Below are 19,377 nucleotides of genomic sequence, written 5' to 3'. Positions count from 1 at the left end.
CCAACACAGGGATCAAACCCAGGTCTCCCGTATTGCAGGCAGATTCTTTACCAGCTGAGCCACAAGGGAAGCCCAGTTAAGCAAGAAAATGACTGGCAAAAAAAAAAAAAAAAAAAAAAAAAAAGAAGGACCTGAGATGCAGGGAAATTTGAGAACTAGGTGAATCTCTAAAACAAGAACTCAGAACAAGAACCAGAATGGTAGTCCATTTGAATAACTCAGGATAAATAAAAACTGGGGAAAACCTGTTTGGAAACTCAATTATTTAGAGCCTTAGCAGAGTTGACTTGTATCTTTCAGTATAATGCAGATATCCCAAGACTTTAATTAACTCCCAGTGATTCTGAGTCATCCTGGTGTTCACGTGTTAACTGTAGTGTAAGAAGAAAGGGAATTGATGGTAAAGCAGGAAAATAAAATTGAATGCACTCATTCTAATTTAACATTAAGTTGGCTTGAAAATTGGGTCAGAGCAGATTTTGCAAGTTAAGTGATCAATACCTCAATTATAGGAGAGCTGAAGAAGGTAAATCTAAAAAATTAGTTAGTGAAGAACAAGAAGCGGCTGAATGCCACTGTTAAAATTTGCTTCTTAAGCAAACTGGCCAATTTGGAAACTGCTTCCTGTTCAAAGGGATTTGTCATGAAGATGATCTGACTAGTGTAAATGTATTAATATTAAAAACATTAATTCATTTAATTCATTTTTTCTCCAATATAAATATATATATTGTTAACCTGTCATACTTAGTTTACTATAATAATTGACTTTAAATTTTTAACTAAAAAAAAAAAAAAAAAAAGACTTTAAAGGCCAAAGTATCTTTCCAGGAGTAGAAAATCCCATTGACTCTGAATAAATTTGGTTCAAGTAGGTGAGGAAAAGTCAATGCTCAAATACACAAAGTTACTGCTTCAACAAGAACAAAAAGGATTATACAGATTTAGCCTCAGTGCTTGAATCTTTCCAATTCAATCACATTAGAATAGTTATGTACAATGCAGTCTACATGAAAGTGGTCTAACTGTGAATATAATATTGTGTTCTTAATTCTTTGTTAATCTAATTTGTTTGCTCATGTGACACAATACCCCATGTTCACAAATTTGCTCTTGAATCAAAAAGAACAATGTAAATTCCAGAACAGCATGTGTTCTTTCACATTTCACATTATTATACAGTTCTTTGATGGGGCAGCATGGAGGGGGAGCAGACTCACTGGGGAAATTAAAAATATGTGACAGCACTTTTTAATACAAAAGTTCCCTGAAGCCAAGCAAATTGGGATTGGCAGTTATCAGCATCAGCTCACTGTTGGGTGGATCTCCTGAAATGCTCTGGGTGGTCTTTATGAACTTCCTAGTGGGCAGCATGTTTGGCTAAAGGCAGAGATACAGCACTTGAAGGATTTTGAAATTATCAGGAAGATAAGAAAATATAAGAGAACACCAACCAAGAGAAGTACTGTGGTTTAAGGTTTGGAGCAGGATACCAAGGAATTTGTTTGGAGAAAAGACCAGCAAATATAATCAGGGAAAGATTTCTGTATTTAAATTTATTCTCCTTTTTTTCTGTAATTTTTAAACCTCCAGATTCTCATGATTATTTTATTCTGTGTTTCCCAAATCTTATAAAAGGTGAGAATGAACTTTTGCCTTACCTTAACCTACTCTAATCCCATCCACATTATAAGTGCAGAAGCAGAGAACAGTGTTTTCCGAGAATGTACATCATAAGCCCTCAGATTTGATGTATAAACACATGGCCCCTTGGGAGATGCCTGTACAATTCAGCAAGTCTAGAGGCCAGACTCACAGCTGGAATATTACCTGCCTGCTACCTCCTGTGAGCATATGCCCATTATGTGAATATTATTAAACACGGGGAAGAATAATCTAATTTTCCCCCTCAATTTTATCCTGTGATTTCTTAATATAAAATGAAGAGAAACTTGTGTCCTGGCATGAGTGAAACAGAATACTTCAATTCTGTATCAATGATCAAAGCCCACATCCTTGAATAAAAATCAGAGAAGCCGTATTTTAGTTCATTCTGTGTAGAAATAAGTCCACAGATATTTAAACATATAAGAGGTTATAAGAGACATTTTATATAAATATAGTGAATGACACTAAGTAGTAATGTTTTCCAAATATTCCTTCTGTACCTTGGCATTTAACTAAGATATTACTAGTTAGCATTGAGCAACATTGTAATCAGAGTTCTATTTTATGGTTAATAAGATTTTTTTGTTCTCAAATATTTAATATTTGTGATCTCTCTCTTACTGATACTGACATGGCTAAATATATAACTTAATATCAAAAGATAAACAAAATAATGATGTAAAATGAAAGATGGAGTAAAATGCAAGGAAAAATGGACAGACATGAGCACATTTGAATTCTACTTACAATGAAGGATCTCAGTGCTTTTATTAATTTAGAAAAGTTATATAACCTCAGGTTCCTGTTCCAGAGTTATATAACATCAATATCCTGTAAAATGGGGATATTAAGATCTGACCTGTCCATCTCACAGGGCCGTGTGAAAATAAACAGATAATAAATATTTGCTTTTTTAAAAACAAAAATGAATTTTAAAGATGCAAGAGGTTATAAAACAGAGCTAGGATATGGAAGGAAGTTAATGTGTTTGGTGGACTTTTTTTTTATAAATGTTAAGCTTTATAAATTCATTTTAGGAATGAGGAAACAGCAAGGCTGATCTTAAAAATACTTAATAAATTCTTGAATTCTCAACAGGCAATACACAGATACTTCCCAGGTGGAGCTAGTGGTAAAGAATTCAGTTCAGTTCAGTCTCTCAGTCACGTCTGACTCTTTTGTGACCCTACGGACTGCAGCACTCCAGGCCTCCCTGTCCATCACCAACTCCCAGAGTTTACTCAAGCTTATGTCCATTGAGTCTGTGATGCCATCCAACCATCTTACCCTCTGTCATCCCTTTATCCTCCCGCCTGCAATCTTTTCCAGCATCAGGGTCTTTTCAAATGAGTCAGTTCTTTGCATCAGTGGCCAAAATATTGGATTTTCAGCTTCAGCATCAGTCCTTCCAAGGAATATTCAGGTCTCCTTGCAGTCCAAGGGACTCTCAAGAGTCTTCTCCAACATCACAGTTCAAAAGCATCAATTCTTTGGCACTCAGCTTTCTTTATATTCCAACTCTCACATACATTCATGACTAATGGAAAAACCATAGCTTTGACTAGATAGATCTCAGTTGGTGGTGAAGAACCTGCCTGCAAGTGCAGGAGATATAAAAGATGTGGATTCGATCGCTGGGTGGGGGGAATCCCCTTGAGGAGGGCTTAGCAACCCACTCCAGTATTCTTGCCTCAAGAATCCCTTGGACAGAAGAGCCTGGTGGGCTACTGTCCATAGAGTTGCAAAGAGTCAGACATGACTGAAGCATACTATGATAATGAGACAATTCTGATAGCTGATTGTTTCCTGCTCTTCTATCAGAAAAGGTAAAATCTACCCAATTTCAGGATGCTCATATTTCTAAGTTAGAAAGAAAGGCATTGGTGACACCCATGTTAGAAGTGTGTTTGCTGAAGCCTCAGCAATGCCATGATTATGCCAATGAGATTCAATGGGGCAAATATTTTTTCTTCTTTTTTCTTAAATGAATTGTTTCTCTAAAAATAGTCTATTATTAAACTTTTTTTTTCACATTTTTATGCAACATTTATAATTACATCCTGAAACTTTGAGACCAATGTTTTACATATTTCAGGTACACTTCTGTTCTTTATTGAGCCTATATTTGCATGAAATGTTCCCTTGGTATCTCTAATTTTCTTGATGAGATCTCTAGTCTTACCATTCTATTGTTTTCCTCTATGTCTTTCAATTGATCACTGAGGAAGTCTTTCTTATCTCTCCTTTCTGTCCTCTAGAACTTTGCATTCAAATGGGTATATCTTTCCCTTTCTCCCTTGCCTTTCATGTTTATACATTTCTCAGCTATTTGTAAGGCCTCCTCAGAAAACCATTTTGCCTTCTTGAATTTCTTTTTCTTTGGGATGCTTTTGGTCTCCATTCCTGTACTTTGTTACAAACCTCCATTGATAGTTCTCAGGCACTCTGTCTACCAGATCTAATCCCTTGAATCTATTTGTCACCTCCACTGTATAATCATAAGGGATTTGATTTAGGTCACACCTGAATTGTCTAGTGTTTTTCCCTGCTTTCTTCAATTTAAGCCCAAAATTTGAAATAAAGACCTCATAATCTTGCCAACATCTGCTGGATCATGGAAAAAGCAAGAGAGTTCCTCAAAAACTTCTATTTCTGCTTTATTGACTAGGCCAAAGCCTTTGACTGTGTGGATCACAATAAACTGTGGAAAATTCTTCAAGAGATGGGAATATCAGACCACCTGACCTGCCTCTTGAGAAACCTATATGCAGATCAGGAAGCAACAGTTAGAACTGGACATGGAACAATAGACTGGTTCCAAATAGGAAAAGGAATACGTCAAGGCTGTGTATTGTCACCCTGCTTATTTAATTTATATGCAGAGTACATCATGAGAAATGCTGGGCTGGAAGAAGCACAAGCTGGAATCAAAAGATTTCCAGGAGAAATATCAATAACCTCAGATATACAGATGATACCACCCTTATGGCAGAAAATGAAGAGGAACTAAAAAGCCTCTTGATGAAAGTGAAAGAGGAGAGTGAAAAAGTTGGCTTAAAGCTCAACATTCAGAAGATGAAGATCATGGCATCTGGTCCCATCACTTCATGGGAAATATATGGGAAAACATTGGAAACCGTGTCTGGCTTTATTTTTGGGGGCTCCAAAATCACTGCAGATGGTAATTGCAGCCATGAAATTAAAAGACACTTCCTCCTTGGAAGGAAAGTTATGACCAACCTAGATAGCACATTCAAAAGCAGAGACATTACTTTGCCAACAAAGGTCCGTCTAGTCAAGGCTATGGTTTTTCCAGTGGTCATGTATGGATGTGAGAGTTGGACTGTGAAGAAAGCTGAGCACTGAAGAATTGATGCTTTTGAACTGTGGTGTTGGAGAAGACTCTTGAGAGTCCCTTGGACTGGAAGGAGGTCCAACCAGTCCATCCTAAAGGAGATCAGTCCTGGGTGTTCTTTGGAAGGAATGATGCTGAAGCTGAAACTCCAATACTTTGGCCGCCTCTTGTGAAGAGTTGACTCATTGGAAAAGACCCTGATGTTGGGAGGGATGGGGGGCAGGAGGAGAAGGGGATGACAGAAGATGAAATGGCTGGATGGTATCATCCACTCGATGGACATGAGTTTGAGTGAACTCCAGGAGTTAGTGATGGATAGGGAGGCCTGGTGTACTGTGATTCATGAGGTCACAAAGAGTCAGACATGACTGAGTGACTGAACTGAACTGAATTGAATCTGAGCCACAGTTAGCTCCCAGTCTTTTTTTTTGCTGACTATATAGAGCTTCTCTATATTTGGCTGCAAAGAATATAATCAGTCTGTTTTTGGTATTAACCTTCTTTGTTGCGTATTTTAATAGTTTTTAATGCAACTCAAAAGGAGCTATTTTTGAAAATCATTACTGTTATTGTTGGGAAGGAGTAGACAGCTTACCTGTAGAAATTCTTACCTGGTACAGATTTCCCATGGGCTTCCCCAGTGGTGCTAGTGGTAAAGAACCCACATGTCAATACAGGACATGGAAGAGATGCAGTTTCCATCCGAAGGTCAGAAAGATCCCCTGGAGAAGGAAATCGAAACCAATTCCAGTATTCTTGACTGGAAAATCCCATCGACAGAGGAGCCTGGTGGGCTATAGTCTACAAACTGAAGTGACTTAGTATGCAGGCACAGTGTTCCTATACAAAAAAATTACATAAGTAGTGTAAGTATTATATACACTTAATACACACACATAATAAAATACCTAATGTTTATCTGGCATTTTCTATGTGCACAAGGATATCGTTGTATTTTATAAATATTATCTCATTTGATCCTCATCTCAACCCCATGAGGTAGATTCTGTTTGTTCTTATTGTGCACATGAAATGAAGCACAGAAAAATTAAGTGACTTGCCCAATATTGCATAGCAAGTAAATGGCAGAGTTAAGATCAAAGTCAGCCAGTTTACCATCAGGATCTATCACTCCACTGTGTGGCCTCCTCAAGGCATTCTCTTTCCAATGTATTTCAGGTAGTAATGGTTTCCTTCTGGGTTCTGGAACATGAGAGTGAGCTGGTTACACCAGCATGAAAGGGCTGAACCCACCCCCACATCCCAGAGCTTCTGCAACTGGAATTGTTTCAATCCCTCAAAGGGCAAGAACCCACAGACTCCCTATTTCACATTTATGTAGAAACTACTCATTCCAGATAGTATCAGAAAACTTCCTCAATGGCAAGCACTCTTGAAACAGTATCTTTTCCTGGAGTTTATCACAAGAACATGTTGGAAATGTGTATCAAAAGTAAAATCAGAAGCCCTTTAGAGTTGGCAAAGGTTCAGTTCAGTTCTGGAGAAGGCAATGGCACCCCACTCTTGGCAAGTACTCTTGCCTGGAAAATCCCATGGATGGAGGAGCCTGGTAGGTTGGCAGTGCATGGGGTCGCAACAGAGTCGGACACGACTAAGCGACTTCACTTTCACTTTCACTTTTCACTCTCATGCATTGGAGAAGGAAATGGCAACCCACTCCAGTGTTCTTGCCTGAAGAATCCCAGGGACGGGGAAGCCTGGTGGGCTGCTATCTATGGGGTCGTACAGAGTCGGACACAACTGAAGTGACTTAGCAGCAGCAGCAGCAGTTCAGTTCAGTCGCTCAGTCGTGTCCCACTCTTTGCAATCCCGGGGACAGCAGCACCCCAGGCTTCCCTGTCCATCACCAACACCAGATTTTACTCAAACTCATGTCCACTGAGTCGGTGTCGCCATCCAACCATCTCATCCTCTGTCATCCCCTTCTCCTCCTGCCCTCAATCTTTTCCATCATCAGGGTCTTTTCAAATGAGTCAGTTCTTCACATCAAGTGGCCAAAGTATTGGAGTTTCAGCTTCAGCATCAGTCCTTCCAATGAATATTCAGAACTGATTTCCTTAAGGATGGACTGGTTGGATCTCCTTGCAGGCCAAGGGACTCTCAAGAGTCTTCTCCAACACCACAGTTCAAAATCATCAATTCTTCAACACTCAGCTTTCTTTATAGTCCAACTCTCACATCCATACATGACTACTGGAGAAACCATAGCCTTGACTAAATGGGCCTTTGTTGGCAAAGTAATGTCTCTGCTTTTTAATATGCTGTCTAGGTTGGTCAGAGCTTTTCTTTCAAGAAGCAAGCGTCTTTTAATTTCATGACTGCAGTCACCATCTGTAGTGATTTTGGAGCCCAAAAAACTAAAGTCTGTCACTGTTTCCACTGTTTCCCCTTATATTTGCCATGAAGTGATGGGACAAGATGCCATGATATTAGTTTTCTGAATGTTGATTTATAAGCCAGCTTTTTCACTCTCCTCTTTCACTTTCTTCTGGAGGTTCTTTAGTTTTTCTTCACTTTCTGTCATAACAGAGGTGTCATCTGTATATCTGAGGTTATTAATATTTATCCCAGCAATCTTGATTCCAGCTTGTGCTTCATCTAGCCCAGTATTTCTCATGATGTCCTCTGCATATAAATTAAATAAGCAGAGTGACAATATACAGCCTTAACGTGCTCCTTTCCCAGTTTGGAGCCAGTCTGTTGTTCTAACTGTTGTTTCCTGACCTGCACACAGATTTCTCAAGAGGCAGGTCAGGTGGTCTGAATTCCCATCTCTTTTAAGAATTTTCCACAGTTTGTGGAAAGCCTTTGACTATCCACAAAGACAGTCAAAGGCTTTGGCATAATCAATAAAGCAGAAGTAGATTTTTTTTTTTTTTAACTCTTGCTTTTTTGATGATCCAGCAGATGTTGGCAGTTTGGTCTCTCTGCCTTTTCCAAATCCAGATTGAATATCTGGAAGCACACAGTTCATGTACTGTTGAAGCCTAGCTGGGGGAATTTTGAGCATTACTTTACTAGCACATGTTGCTGCTGCTGCTAAGTTGCTTCAGTCATGTACAACTCTGTGCGACCCCATAGATGGCAGCCCACCAGGCTCCTCTGTCCCTGGGATTCTCCAGGCAATAATACTGGAGTGGGTTGCTATTTCCTTCTCCAATGCATGCATGTATGCTAAATTGCTTCAGTTGTGTCCGACTCTGTGCAACCCTATTGACAGCAGCCCACCAGGCTCCTCTGTCCATGAGATTCTCTAGACAAGAATACTGGAGTGGGTTGCCATTTCCTTCTCCCTACTAGTGTGTGAGATGAGTGCAATTGTGCAGTAATTTTAGCATTCTTTGGCATTGCCCTTTCATTGGGTTTTTAATGAAAACTGAACTTTTCCAGTCCTGTGGCCACTGCTGAGTTTTCCAAATTTGCTGACATACTGAGTGCAGCACTTTCATAGCATCATCTTTCAGGATTTTAAATAGCTCAGCTGTAATTCCATCACCTCCACTAGGTTTGTTCATAGTGATGCTTCCTAAGGCCCACTTGACTTCACATTTCAGGATATCTGGCTCTAGGTGAGTAATCATACCATTGTGATTATCTGAGTCTTGAAGATCTTTTTTGTACAGTTCTGTGTATTGCCACCTCTTCTTAATATCTTCTACTTCTGTTAGGTCCATATCATTTCTGTCCTTTATTGTGTCCATCTTTGCATGAAATGTTCCCTTGGTATCTCTAATGTTCTTGAAGAGCTCTCTTGTCTTTCCCATTCTATTGTTTTCCTCTATTTCTTTGTGTTGATCACTGAGGAAGTCTTTCTTATCTCTTCTTCCTATTCTTTAGAACTCTGCATTCAAATAGGTATATGTTTCCTTTTCTCCTTTGCCTTTTTTTTTAAATTTTATTTTTATTTTTAAACTTTACAATATTGTATTAGTTTTGCAAAATATCGAAATGAATCCACCACAGGTATACATGTGTTCCCCATCCTGAACCCTCCTCCCTCCTCCCTCTTCCCTCCCCATATCATCCCTCTGGGTCGTCCCAGTACACCAGCCCCAAGCATCCAATATCGTGCATTGAACCTGGACTGGGGACTCGTTTCATACATGATATTATACATGCTTCAATGCCATTCTCCCAAATCTTCCCACCCTCTCCCTCTCCCACAGAGTCCATAAGACTGATCTATACATCAGTGTCTCTTTTGCTGTCTCCTACACAGGGTTATTGTTACCATCTTTCTAAATTCCATATATATGCATTAGTATACTGTATTGGTGTTTTAATTTCTGGCTTACTTCATTCTGTATAATAGGCTCCAGTTTCATCCACCTCATTAGAATGGATTCAAATGTATTCTTTTTAATGGCTGAGTAATACTCCATTGTGTATATGTACCACTGATTTCTTATCCATTCATCTGCTGGTGGACATCTAGGTTGCTTCCATGTCCTGGCTATTATAAACAGTGCTGCGATGAACATTGGGGTACACACGTCTCTTTCCCTTCTGGTTTCCTCAGTGTGTATGCTCAGCAGTGGGATTGCTGGATCATAAGGCAGTTCTATTTCCAGTTTTTAAAGGAATCTCCACACTGTTCTCCATAGTGGCTGTACTAGTTTGCATTCCCACCAACAGTGTAAGAGGGTTCCCTTTTCTCCACACTCTCTCCAGCATTTATTGCTTGTAGACTTTCGGATCGCAGCCATTCTGACTGGCGTGAAATGGTACCTCATAGTGGTTTTGATTTGCATTTCTCTGATAAGGAGTGATGTTGAGCATCTTTTCATGTGTTTGTTAGCCATTTGTATGTCTTCAGTGGAGAAATGTCTATTTAGTTCTTTGGCCAATTTTTTGATTGGGTCATTTATTTTTCTGGAGTGGAGCTGTAGGAGTTGCTTGTATATTTTGGAGATTAGTTGTTTGTCAGTTGCTTCATTTGCTATTATTTTCTCCCATTCTGAAGGCTGCCTTTTCACCTTGCTAATAGTTTCCTTTGTTGTGCCGAAGCTTTTAAGTTTAATTAGGTCCCATTTGTTTATTTTTTCTTTGATTTCCAATATTCTGGGAGGTGGGTCACAGAGGATCCTGCTGTGATGTATGTTGGAGAGTGTTTTGCTTATGTTCTCCTCTAGGAGTTTTATAGTTTCTGGTCTTACGTTGAGATCTTTAATCCATTTTGAGTTTATTTTTGTGTATGGTGTTAGAAAGTGTTCTAGTTTCATTCTTTTACAAGTGGTTGACCAGTTTCCCCAGCACCACTTGTTAAAGAGATAGTCTTTAAACCATTGTATATTCTTGCCTCCTTTGTCAAAGATAAGGTGTCCATACGTGCGTGGATTTAACTCTGGGCTTTCTATTTTGTTCCATTGATCTATATTTCTGTCTTTGTGCCAGTACCATACTGTCTTGATAACTGTGGCTTTGTAGTAGAGCCTGAAGTCAGGTAGGTTGATTCCTCCAGTTCCATTCTTCTTTCTCAAGATAGCTTTGGCTATTCAAGGTTTTTTGTATTTCCATACAAATTGGGAAATTATTTGTTCCAGCTCTGTGAAGAATACCGTTGGTAGCTTGATAGGGATTGCATTGAATCTATAAATTGCTTTGGGTAGTATACTCATTTTCACTATATTGATTCTTCCAATCCATGAACATGGTATATTTCTCCATCTATTAGTGTCCTCTTTGATTTCTTTCACCAGTGTTTTATAGTTTTCTATATATAGGTCTTTAGTTTCTTTAGGTAGATATATTCCTAAGTATTTTATTCTTTCCATTGCAATGGTGAATGGAATTGTTTCCTTAATTTCTCTTTCTGTCTTCTCATTATTAGTGTATAGGAATGCAAGGGATTTCTGTGTGTTGATTTTATATCCTGCAGCTTTACTATAGTCATTGATTAGTTCTAGTAATTTTCTGTTGGAGTCTTTAGGGTTTTGTATGTAGAGGATCATGTCATCTGCAAATAGTGGGAGTTTTATTTCTTCTTTTCCAATGTGGATTCCTTTTATTTCTTTTTCTGCTCTGATTGCTGTGGCCAGAACTTTCAAAACTATGTTGAATAGTAATGGTGAGAGTGGGCACCCTTGTCTTGTTCCTGACTTTAGAGGAAATGCTTTCAATTTTTCACCATTGAGGATAATGTTTGCTGTGGGTTTGTCATATATAGCATTTAGTATGTTGAGGTATGTTCCTTCTATTCCTGCTTTCTGGAGAGTTTTTATCATGAATGGATGTTGAATTTTGTCAAAGGCTTTCTCTGCATCTATTGAGATAATCATATGGTTTTTATTTCTCAATTTGTTAATATGGTGTATTACATTGATTGATTTGCAGATATTGAAGAATCCTTGCATCCCTGGGATAAAGCCTACTTGATCATGGTGTATGATCTTTTTAATGTGTTGTTGGATTCTGATTGCTAGAATTTTGTTAAGGATTTTTGCATCTATGTTCATCAGTGATATTGGCCTGTAGTTTTCTTTTTTTGTGGGATCTTTGTCAGGTTTTGGTATGAGGGTGATGGTGGCCTCATGGAATGAGTTTGGAAGTTTACCTTCCTCTGCAATTTTCTGGAAGAGTTTGAGTAGGATAGGTGTCAGCTCTTCTCTAAATTTTTGGTGGAATTCAGCTGTGAAGCCGTCTGGACCTGGGCTTTTGTTTGCTGGAAAATTTTTGATGACAGTTTCAATTTCCGTGCTTGTGATGGGTCTGTTAAGATTTTCTATTTCTTCCTGGTCCAGTTTTGGAAAGTTGTACTTTTCTAGGAATTTGTCGATTTCTTCCACGTTGTCCATTTTATTGGCATATAATTGCTGATAGTAGTCTCTTATGATCCTTTATATTTCTGTGTTGTCCGTTGTGATCTCTCCATTTTCATTTCTAATTTTATTGATTTGATTTTTCTCCCTTTGTTTCTTGATGAGTCCGGCTAATGGTTTGTCAATTTTATTTATCCTTTCAAAGAACCAGCTTTTGGCTTTGCTGATTTTTGCTATGGTCTCTTTTGTTTCTTTTGCATTTATTTCTGCCCTAATTTTTAAAATTTCTTTCCTTCTACTAACCCTGGGGTTCTTCATTTCTTCCTTTTCTAGTTGCTTTAGGTGTAGGGTTAGGTTATTTATTTGACTTTTTTCTTGTGGTATGCCTGTATTGCTATGAACTTTCCCGTTAAGACTGCTTTTACAGTGTCCCACAGGTTTTGGGTTGTGTTTTCATTTGTATTGCTATGAACTTTCCCGTTAAGACTGCTTTTACAGTGTCCCACAGGTTTTGGGTTGTGTTTTCATTTTCATTCATTTCTATGCAAATTTTGATTTCTTCTGTGATTTGTTGGTTATTCAGCAGCGTGTTGTTCAGCCTCCATATGTTGGAATTTTTAATAGTTTTTCTCCTGTAATTGAGATCTAATCTTACTGCATTGTGGTCAGAAAAGATGCTTGGAATGATTTCTATTTTTTTGAATTTACCAAGGCTAGATTTATGGCCCAGGACATGATCTATCCTGGAGAAGGTTCCATGTGCGCCTGAGAAAAAGGTGAAATTCATTGTTTGGGGGTGAAATGTCCTATAGATATCAATTAGGTCTAACTGGTCTATTGTATCATTTAAAGTTTGTGTTTCCTTGTTAATTTTCTGTTTAGTTGATCTATCCTTAGGTGTGAGTGGGGTATTAAAATCTCCCACTATTATTGTGCTATTGTTAATTTCTCCTTTCATACTTGTTAGCATTTGTCTTACATATTGCAGTGCTCCCGTGTTGGGTGCATATATATTTATAATTGTTATATCTTCTTCTTGGATTGATCCTTTGATCATTATGTTGTGACCTTCTTTGTCTCTTTTCACAGCCTTTGTTTTAAAGTCTATTTTATCTGATATGAGTATTGCTACTCCTGCTTTCTTTTGGTCCCTATTTGCATGGAAAATCTTTTTCCAGCCCTTCACTTTCAGTCTGTATGTGTCCCCTGTTTTGAGGTGGGTCTCTTGTAGACAACATATGTAGGGGTCTTGTTTTTGTATCCATTCAGCCAGTCTTTGTCTTTTGGTTGGGGCATTCAACCCATTTACATTTAAGGTAATTACTGATAAGTATTATCCCATTGCCATTTACTTTATTGTTTTGGGTTCGAGTTTATACACCCTTTTTGTGTTTCCTGTCTAGAGACTACCCTTTAGTATTTGTTGGAGAGCTGGTTTGGTGGTGCTGAATTCTCTCCGCTTTTGCTTGTCTGAAAAGCTTTTGATTTCTCCTTCATATTTGAATGAGATCCTTGCTGGGTACAATAATCTGGGCTGTAGGTTATTTTCTCTCATCATTTTAAGTATGTCTTGCCATTCCCTCCTGGCTTGAAGAGTTTCTATTGAAAGATCAGCTGTTATCCTTATGGGAATTCCCTTGTGTGTTATTTGTTGTTTTTCCCTTGCTGCTTTTAATATTTGTTCTTTGTGTTTGATCTTTGTTAATTTGATTAATATGTGTCTTGGGGTGTTTTGCCTTGGGTTTATCCTGTTTGGGACTCTCTGGGTTTCTTGGACTTGAGTGATTATTTCCTCCCCCATTTTAAGGAAGTTTTCAACTATTATCTCCTCAAGTATTTTCTCATGGTCTTTCTTTTTGTCTTCTTCTGGGACCCCCATGATTCGAATGTTGTAGCATTTAATATTGTCCTGGAGGTCTCTGAGATTGTCCTTATTTCTTTTAATTCGTTTTTCTTTTATCCTCTCTGATTCATTTATTTCTGCCATTCTATCTTCTAATTCACTAATCCTATCTTCTGCCTCTGTTATTCTACTATTTGTTGCCTCCAGAGTGTTTTTAATTTCATTTATTGCATTATTCATTATATATTGACTCTATTTCCTCTAGGTCCTTGTTAAACCTTTCTTGCATCTTCTCAATCCTTGTCTCCAGGCTATTTATCTGTGATTCCATTTTGAGTTCAAGATTTTGGATCAGTTTAACTATCATTATTCGGAATTCTCTATCAGGTAGATTCCCTATCTCTTCCTCTTTAGTTTGGTTTCGTGGGCATTTATCCTGTTCCTTTACCTGCTGCGTATTCCTCTGTCTCTTCATCTTGTTTATATTGCTGAGTTTGGGGTGCCCTTTCTGTATTCTGGCAGTTTGTGGAGTTCTCTTTATTGTGGCATTTCCTTGCTGTGTGTGGGTTGGTACAGGTGGCTTGTCAAGGTTTCTTGGTTAGGGAAGCTTGTGTCGGTGTTCCGGTGGGTGGAGCTGGATTTCTTCTCTCTGGAGTGCAATGAAGTATCCAGTAATGAGTTATGAGATGTCTATGATTTTGGGGTGACTTTGGGCAGCCTGTATCTTAGAGCTCAGGGCTGTGTTCCTTTGTTGCTGTAGAATTTGCTTGGTATGTCTTGCCCTGGAACTTGTTGGCCCTTGTGTGGTGCTTGGTTTCAGTGTAGGTATGGAGGCATTTGATGAGCTCCTGTCAATTAATGTTCCTTGGAGTCAGGAGTTCCCTGGAGTCAGGGTTTGGACTTAAGCCTCCTGCTTCCAGTTCTTGGTCTTATTTTTACAGTCGTTTCAAAACTTATCCTTCTATACAGCACCATTGATAAAACATCTACATTAAAGATGAAAAGTTTCTCTACTGTGAGGGTCACCCAGAGAGGTTCACAGCGTTACATGGAGAAGAGAAGAGGGAGGAGGGAGTTAGAGGTGACCCGAATGAGATGAGGTTGAATCAATAGAGGAGAGGGTGGCGTAGCCAGTAATCACTTCCTTATGTGCACTCCACAACTGGACCGCTCAGAGATGTTCATGGAGTTATACAGAGAAGAGAAGAAGGAGGAAGGAGACAGAGGTGGCCAGGAGGATAAAAGAGGGGAATGAAAAGGAGGGAGACAGATCCAGACAGTAATCAGTTCCCTAAGTGTTCTCCACTGTCTGGAACACACAGAAATTCACAGAGTTGGATAGAGTAGAGAGGGGTTAGGGAGGAGACACAGGCGACCTGGTGGAGAAAAAGGAGAGTCCAAAGGGAGAGAGAGCAGTCAAGCCAGTAATCTCACTCCCTAGTGAAAAATGGGTACTGAAGATTGGGTTCTTAAAGGTACAAAATTGGTAACAAATACATAAAAGTAAAAATTTAAAATCTAGAGTAGAGTTTGGAATTTCAAAAATACAATGTTAAAAAAAAAGAAGAAGAAAAAGAAAGAGAGAAAAAAACAAACAAACAAAAACAAACAAAGTCACAAAAATTATAAAGAAAATACAGGTACAAAATTGATAACAAATACCAAAAAGCATAAATTAAAAATCTAGAGTAGAGTTTGGAATTTCAGATATACAATGTTATATAAAAGAAGAGAAAGAAACAGAGGAAAAAAAAAAAAAAGAAAGTCACAGAAATTATAAAAAAAACTATAGGTACAAAACTGATAACAAATACCAAAAAGCTAAAATTAAAAATCTAGAGTAGAGTTTGGAATTTCAAAAATAAAAATGTTAAAGAAAAGAAGAAGAAGAAAAAAAAAAAAAACAAGGTCAAAAAAAATTATAATATATATATATATATATATATATATATGAAGTTTGCTTTAAACAAAATAGGGTCTTTTTTTTTTTTTGCAAAGTAATAGGTTATAAAAGTGAAAATTAAAGGAATAATAGAGGACTTAACATTTTTTAAAAAAATTTAAAAAAAAAGAAAGAAAGAATGATCGTAAAAATAGTAAAAACATATCTAGGACTTTCTTTGGTTTTGTTGTGAGCATTGTGGGTTCAGTTCATTTTTGGCTAGTTCCTTGGTCCGACTTATATTTCTCAAGATCTATAGGCCCCTTCCTATGTAGTTGGTATTAACCACAGGGTTTTAATCTATTGCCTGTAGCTTCCAAGGCAGTTCCCTCTGTTACAGCTTCTTCTGTTTGCTGGTCTCTTCAGTGTCTGGTTTCCGCCCTGACACAAAGGGGACGGTGGAGGACACTTTTTTTTTTTTTAAGACTCACTTGTTCAGTCGCACCTTGGGGAGGGAAGGAGGGATGCTGCAAACAAATAACACTGGCGTGTGCTTGCAGTGCCTCAGCCACACTGGGTCTGCCCCCACTCACAGTGCATGTAGCCTCTCTGCCCACACTGCTCAGGCTCTAGGTTGCTCCGCCAGGAACAATCCGTGGCCGGCCCTGGGCTGCCTGCACCTCCCAGGTCCAAGCCGCTCAGGTTCAGGCACTCGGGTAGTCCTCAGAGGCCCAGACTCGGTTGGGCCTGCGTTTTGTGCCCTTCCCAGGTCCGAGCAGCTCAGGTGATGAGGTGTTTGAAAAGCACAATTGCTGCGACTTATCGCCTCCCCGCCGCTCGGTTATCTAGGTGTACAACTGGCACACCTTCTCAGGCAGATGTTGACTGTCCAGACCCCCAAGAAGTTTTAGTTAGCAAAGAAACCTGCTTACAGTTTTATAGATAATGTCTCTCTGGGGCTGCGATTGCCCGCTTCCGGCTCTGTCTGCCTGTCACCGGAGGGGGATGGTCTGCAGCCAGCTATCTCTGTTCAGTCCTTTGTTCCGTGTGTGGGCCTGGAGGTGTCTTAGGTTAGGGCTGGCTTTTCGTGTGGTAGATATCCCACAGTCTGGTTTGCTAGCCCAAATTATTTCGCTCAGATAGCTCTCAGGGTATTCAGGCCAGATCCTTACTCTAAGCGATGCAGCCCACGCTGCGCCTCCCTGCCCAGCCCCCGCTTGCTAGTGGCGTGTGCAGGCGTCTGCTCTGCTTCTCCACCGGGGGAGTTACCGTAGGACTCGCAATCTGCAGGTTTTAATTATTTATTTTTCCTCCCTGTTATGTTGCCCTCTGTGCTTCCAAGGCTTGGCACAGATTCGGCAGTGAGAATGTTTCCTGGTGTTTGGAAATGTCTCTCTTTTTAAGACTCCCTTCCCGGGACGGAACTCCATCCCTCCCTCTTTTGTCTCTTTTTTTGTCTTTTATATTTTTTCCTACCTCCTTTCGAAGACTTAGGTTGCTTTTCTGGGTGCCTGATGTCCTCTGCCAACGTTCAGAAGTTGTTTTGTGGAATTTACTCGGCGTTTAAATGTTCTTTTGATGAATTTGTGGGGGAGAAAGTGTTCTCCCCGTCCTACTCCTCCGCCATCTTAGCTCCTCCTCCTCCTTTGCCTTTTGCCTCTCTTCTTTTCATAGTTATTTTTAAGGCCTCCTCAGACAACCATTTTGCCTTTTGCATTTCTTTTTATTGGGAATGGTCTTGATCCCTGTCTCCTGAATAATGTCATGAACCTTGAACCTCCAGCAAAGGTTAACCTTTGGTAAAATTGTGAAATAAGTTAAATGTGCCTGAGGCAATTTTCCTCTTTTATGATTAGTTCTCAGGTCCTTCCATCTGACTTTCATGACCCTATTGGGGTGACTAATTACTTACTTGTTTGGCTTTTTATTTACTGTCTGTCTGTACTTAAAAACTATACTTTTCATATGTGTGGGGACCATTTCTTGTCTGATTTGCTGTTGCATCCCTAGACTCTAATATTGTACCAGATCATGAAATATCCCACCATTTATTGTATGAAGGAATAAAATGTTTATTAAAATGATCTTGACCCCTTTCTTGCATCAGTATATGATTGAAAAATAGTTGTTCAGTTACTACCTCTAACTGAAAGTATGAAAAAAGTGATTAAGGGAAGTGGTTAAGGTATGAATCATTCTGGGATTGAAATTCCAAAGAAACTTCTTCAAGACCTTCTATAGATGGGAGGGAAGAAGTGAGACCTTTTAATATGCTGCATATTTATTAGAACTGCAAAATTTTCCACAGTATCTTTTCCTTCTTTGCAGCAAGCCTCAGGTTTCAACCTACTCTATCTACTTTCATGTCTACATTATCTATTTTATCTCTTGTAAATCCTGTCTCCATGTGACTGGCTATGAAATGGATGCTATTTTTCTTTCTTCTTTCCTTGCTATCTGTGTATAATAGACACAAGTCTTAATCATTTTAATCCCTTGAGAAACAGTGATAGGGGAAAGAAAACAACACCCGGAGAATACAAGTTATTGCCTGTTTTGATCAAAGTTGCCCTTCTTCACTGAGCAGTGCTCTATACTAAGAACCACTTATAGGCTTCCCGGGTGGCACAGTGGTAAAGAATCCACCTGCCAATACAGGAGATGGGGGAGATACAAGTTCAATCCCTGAGTCAGGAAGATCCCCTGGAGAAGGAAATGGAGACCCACTCTAGTATTCTTGCCTAGAGAATTTCACAGACAGAAGAGCCTGACAGGCTATAGTCCATGGGGTCACAAAGAGTTAGACACAGTTGAGCACACACACACAAGCACAAGAACTCCCTTGGTTTAGGAAGTAATACACCCAACATGTTCATGCTAAGGGTTGCCTTTAGTTCAAGACTTTCTGACATAGATGGCAAACTTGCTCAATGTTGGGAATAATTTTGTGATGCTATATGTCGTCAAAATTTTTCACATGGGGTCATACAGTAACTAGTCTCTAGTTGAGATCACAGTCTTCTTAGCTTGACATAAGACCTCAGATGTGACCCAAATTCTAGCCCTTAATTTACTTTTTCCTTTTTTCCCCTTCCTGAAGTAGAGACAATAAGAGAAAACATGTTGAGCCATAAATTAAGGAGTGTTCTGTTTTTACAGAAAGTACCAGTCAGAGCACAAAGACCCTTAGGAACTATTTCAGTTGCTGTCTTGACCCTGGTTCTATAGCTGTCTTAGTTTGCAACTCTGGTCTTGACTTCATTCATTTACTAAACATTAACCTGTCTTTTCTGTTGACATGGCCTTGACCCCTCTTCCTGACTATATCTCAGTCTGCCATGTACCTTAATGCTGATAAACTTTTATATCAGCTGTGCCCATGATTCTGCTGACCCTTATTTTTGCTTGTCTAATCACATTTTACTAAAACTTTGCCAAAAGCGCACCTTGACACAAATTGACCCTTTGCAACTGTGTCATAGGCTTATGCTCCATATTAGTCACCTCAGACTGCTAAAACAAGTTATGATAGACTGTGTGACTTAAACAACAGGTATTTATTTCTCACATTCTGCAGGCTGGTGTACTGGCTGATTTAGTTCCTGGTGAGAGGCCACTTCCTAACTCACTGATGGTTGCCTTGTTGCTGTGTTTTCACGTGATGGAAAGAGAGTAGCCTCTCTGGCTATCTCTTGCCCTTATATCTCTTCATTATGGTTCCACCTTCATGACATAATCTAACTCCCTTCCTAAAACCCCCTCTCCAAATACAATAACATTGAAGTTTATGGCTTAAACAAATGAATTTTAGTGGGACACAATTCAGTCTATAGCAGATCCCCGCTAAGTT

This window comes from Bubalus kerabau, chromosome 2, assembly GCF_029407905.1.
Source record: "Bubalus kerabau isolate K-KA32 ecotype Philippines breed swamp buffalo chromosome 2, PCC_UOA_SB_1v2, whole genome shotgun sequence".
NCBI lineage: Eukaryota > Metazoa > Chordata > Mammalia > Artiodactyla > Bovidae > Bubalus > Bubalus kerabau.
The sequence above is the reverse complement of the archived record's forward strand: the minus strand, read 5'-3'. Positions refer to the sequence as shown.